Below are 5,160 nucleotides of genomic sequence, written 5' to 3'. Positions count from 1 at the left end.
CATCCGAAGACCGTGGAGCAAGGCCTCATACTCAGCTGCATTGTTGGTGCAAGGAAACATCAATTGTAGCACATAATGGAACTTGTCACCTTTAGGGGAAGCCAATACGACTCCAGCCCCCGAGCCCTCCAATTGCCTGGACCCATCGAAGTGAATAGTCCAATAAGTGTTATCCGGTTTTTGTTCGGGGAGTTGTAGCTCTATCCAATCATTGATGAAATCCACCAAGGCCTGAGACTTAACAGCTGTGCGTGGCACGTATTTCAGACCATGAGGTCCGAGCTCTATAGCCCACTTAGCCACTCTCCCCGTGGCCTCTCTGTTTTGAATGATATCCCCAAGGGGGGCAGAACTGACCACAGTGATGGGGTGACCCTGAAAATAATGCTTAAGCTTCCGGCTTGCCATGAACACACCATAAACAAGCTTCTGCCAATGCGGATACCGCTGCTTGGACTCAATGAGTACTTCGCTGACATAATAAACCGGCCGCTGAACCGGATGCTCCTTACCCTCTTCCTTGCGCTCCACCACCACGGCCACACTGACGGCTCGTGTGTTAGCAGCCACATACAGTAATAAAGGTTCCTTGTCAACCGGAGCAGCAAGGACTGGGGGCTCAGCCAGCTGCCTCTTCAAATCCTCAAAAGCAGTATTAGCTGCATCATTCCAGACAAAGTCATCAGTTTTCTTCATCAATTGATATAATGGCATGGCCTTCTCCCCCAAACGGCTTATAAAACGGCTTAAAGCAGCAATACGACCCGCCAAGCGCTAGACGTCGTTTATGCACGCCGGCTTAGCCAGAGAGGTGATTGCCTTGATCTTCTCCGGGTTAGCTTTAATACCTCTGTTAGATACCAAAAAACCCAAGAGCTTGCCTGCAGGAACACCAAAAACACATTTGGCCGGGTTAAGCATCATCTTGTAGACCCGTAGGTTATCAAAGGTTTCCCTCAGATCATCTATCAAGGTTTCCTCCTTCCTGGATTTAACCACAATATCATCCACATAAGCATGAACATTGCGCCCAATCTGGTTATGAAGACAGTTCTGCACGCAACGCTGGTAAGTCGCCTGTGCACTCTTGAGTCCAAAGGGCATAGACACATAGCAGAAGGCTCCAAAGGGAGTGATGAACGCCGTATTCTCCTGGTCCTTAACTGCCATATTAATCTGATGATATCCAGAATAAGCATCCAAGAAACTTAAACGCTCACAACCCGCCGTAGCATCAATGATTTGATCAATACGGGGAAGGGTAAAGGATCAGCCGGACACGCTTTGTTCAAGTCCGTGTAGTCCACACATATCCGCCAGGTGCCGTTCTTCTTGAGCACGAGCACCGGGTTAGCTAACCACTCTGGGTGAAAGACTTCAACGATAAACCCGGCCGCCAAGAGCCGGGCCACCTCTTCACCAATAGCTTTCCGCCTCTCTTCATTAAACCACCGAAGGAATTGCCTGACCGGCTTAAATTTCGGATCAACATTGAGAGTGTGCTCAGCGAGTTCTCTAGGTACACCTGGCATGTCAGAAGGCTTCCATGCAAAAATGTCCCTATTCTCACGGATGAACTCGATGAGCGCGCTTTCCTATTTTGGATCCAGATTGGCACTGATGCTAAACTGCTGAGATGAATCACCTGGAACGAAATCAACAAGTTTAGTCTCATCAGCCGACTTAAATTTCATTGCCGGCTCATGCTCCGTAGTCGGCTTTTTCAGAGAGGTCATATCTGTTGGGTCAACATTGTCCTTGTAAAACTTCAACTCTTCCGTTGCGCAAAGAGATTCTGCATAATCCGCATCGCCTTCCTCACACTCCAAGGCTACCTTCCGGCTGCCGTGAACCGTAATGGTCCCATTATGACCCGGCATCTTGAGCTGTAAATACACGTAACACGGCCGTGCCATGAACTTGGCGTAAGCCGGCCGCCCAAATATGGCATGGTACGGACTTCTTATCTTGACCACCTCAAAGGTCAATTTTTCCACCCTGTAGTTGTGCTCATCTCCAAAGGCCACTTCCAACTCGATCTTGCCGACTGGATAGGCTGACTTACCAGGTACCACACCATGGAAAATAGTGTTTGACTGGCTAAGGTTCTTATCAATCAACCCCATACGACGGAACGTCTCATAATAGAGGATGTTGATGTTGCTGCCTCCATCCATGAGCACCTTAGTGAACTTATATCCTCCCAACTAAGGAGCCACCACCAAGGCCAAGTGACCCGGATTATCCACCCGGGGAGGGTGATCCTCCCTACTCCACACTATAGGCTGCTCAGACCACTGCAAGTAGCGTGGAACCGCCGGCTCAACAGCATTCATAGCCCTCATATGAAGCTTCTGATCTCGCTTACACAGACTGGTGGTAAACACATGATACTGTCCACCGCTAAGCTGCTTTGGATTGGTCTGATAACCCCCCTGCTGCTGTTGATGACCCTGACCAGACTGCTGATTAAAGCCCCCTTGACCGTTCTGAGGATTAGAATTTGAGTTGCCGTCCGGGCCATGAAAACCGCTGGCGCCTGAGCCACCGCCCGGGCCATTGTTGCCGTTAAAGGCATTGGAATTTTTGATGGCCTTCATGATTGCACAATCCTTCCATAGATGAGTAGCTGGCTTCTCTCTAGAGCCATGCCTTGGACAAGGCTCATTCAACAGTTGCTCCAGCGTCGGGCCTGACCCGCCGGCTCGGGGAGGGCGCTTCCCCTTGCGTCGCTGGTTAGTACCCTGTGAGCTGGCGTTGGCTACGAACTCTAGGCTGCCGTCAGCCTTGCGCTTGCTACCTCCTTGGTTCCCGGGGTTATGCTGGGAACCCTTGCCATTGCCGTTCTTCTTTCCCTTCCCTGTCCTTTCATCATCTGAAGCGGGGTCCTTGGTACTACCAGAATCGGCGTACTTGATGAGAGCCGCCATCAGTGTACCCATATCACTGCAGTCGTGCTTAAGCCGCCCGACTTTCATCTTCAGGGGCACGAAACGACAATTCTGTTCTAACATTAAGACTGCAGAGCCGGCATCCATCTTATCAGATGAATGTATTATCTCCTTAACCCGGCGAACCCAATGTGTCGTAGACTCACCCTCCTGCTGCTTACAGTTAGTCAAATCCACAATTGACATAGACTGCCTACAGGTATCCTTGAAATTTTGGATGAACCGGGCTTTTAGCTCAGCCCAAGACCCGATGGAATTCGGTGGTAGCCCTTTCAACCAAGTGCGGGCAGTCCCATCTAACATCATGGTGAAGTACTTGGCCATTGCTGCTTCACTGACTTCCAACAGTTCCATGGCCATCTCGTAACTCCCGATCCAGGCTGCGGGTTGTAAGTCAGCTGTGTAATTAGGCACCTTCCTAGGGCCTTTGAAGTCCTTGGGTAGACACCCATTGCGGAGAGCCGGCACCAAGCAAGGGACACCTCCAGTCCTGGTAGGGATACCCATGTCGACGGAAGCCGTCGGATAAGCCGGGGGAGTCTGGTAAGCCGTCAACTGAGGCACCTGCTCCGCCTCTTGCCGCGCTCTGTCTTGGTTTGCTGCGTGAAAGGCTCCGTTATGAGCCGGGCCATGGCCAGGGGGCGGGTCAAGGCGTCGGACGTTACTTGAGCCAGTTGCTGAGACCATGTGTCTGCTGTAACTCGGGCTCCGGCCTGGACGAGGGGTCGAGTGGATCCTGTCCCAGCTGTAAGAGTACGCCTCTTGGTGCGCCAGTGCTGTCTGAAGGAGTTCCCTGACCCGGCGGGTTTCAATAGCCGTCGGAGAGTCGCCGTCAATTGGGAGGGCTGCCAGCCGCGCTGCTGCGGCGACCGTGTTCTCCAACGGGTTAGCATAATGACCCGATGGCATTGGCACGTATTGAGGCGGGGCAGGGTTCACCCGGGGAGGCCCCATCACTTGTGGCTGAACAGGGGGCCCAGAACCGGGCACTATGATCCCTGGCGGGTTACTAGACCCTGCACCTGGCGTGTTGAAGAGGTTTCGTGGATCGTAAACCGGAGGGAGTCGAGATTGGGCCTTTTGATGCCTCCTTCTCATGACCTCATTGGACGCGTTCTGATCCATCGTGAGCCGGAAGGACTGTGCCTGAATCAACTGAGTTTGGGCGTCGAGGGCCGCCCTCTCCACAGCCATCCTGATCCCTTCCGCTGCCAGATCCTCTTTGGCTTTCACTAGATCTAACTTTAACTGCGCCACCTCCGCGTCATGCTGAGCTTGATCTGCCGGGTCAACCGCGGCGGTCAACAGGGCCGTCATCTTGTCCGTGAGATCCATCAGCACCTGAGCCGGCGAGGGCACCGGGCTTCCTGCCCCAGCAGCAGGGTTCTGAACAGGCTGCGCACCGGCCATGAAAATTCCGACCCGGCTCGGCGGCTCAAACGGGTCCGGAATACTGTCACCATCGGAACAACCCATGAGCCTACCATCTTGAAGTTGCTACAACGAGTTTGACTCCTCTGTGGACGACTCGCCGTCAGAGCCGGCGGCCGTCTCATCACCGGATCCAGATCTATCAGAGTGCCCTCCATGGACACATCCCACAAAGGCATGCCTCAAGGCAGGCTGGGCCCGGGCGGGTCGTGCACGCTGAGCCGTTTCGATGAGATCGGCGCAGAGATCCGGCTCAGGGCCGGCTCACCAATCTTACCAATGAAAACATGAATTCCGCCGAAGGGGACCCGGTACCCGTACTCAATTGAGCCGGCGTCGGGGCCCCAGTTTGCATCGTCGATGTAGAGCTTGCCGCGACGACTCTTGGTCATCCGGCCCACTGCGTATCCCTTGAGCCCTTCGAAGCTGCCCTTCAAGAACTCGAATCCACCGTGCGCTGGCCCCATGGTGGGCGCCAACTGTCGTGGAATTGTCACGGCAGATGTCCTCAAGCTAGGACTTAGTTGTGGAGCCATCGCCGCTAGGAATCTTGAAGGGGTTAACGGGACAAGGAACACGAGGGTTTATACTGGTTCGGCCCCTTACGCTGAAGGTAAAAGCCTACGTCCAGTTGAGGTGGTATTGATTAGGGTTTCAATGACCAGGGAGCTTAACTGCTATGCCTGGCTCTCGATGAGATCTTTCTTATCCTTAAACCGCTGCCGGGTCGTCCCTTTATATAGAGAGGTTGACACCGAGCAGCTCTCAGTGGCCCGGC

The sequence above is a fragment of the Aegilops tauschii genome, chromosome 7 (genome assembly GCF_002575655.3).
Source record: "Aegilops tauschii subsp. strangulata cultivar AL8/78 chromosome 7, Aet v6.0, whole genome shotgun sequence".
NCBI classification, from domain to species: domain Eukaryota; kingdom Viridiplantae; phylum Streptophyta; class Magnoliopsida; order Poales; family Poaceae; genus Aegilops; species Aegilops tauschii.
Note: the sequence above shows the minus strand (reverse complement) of the source record.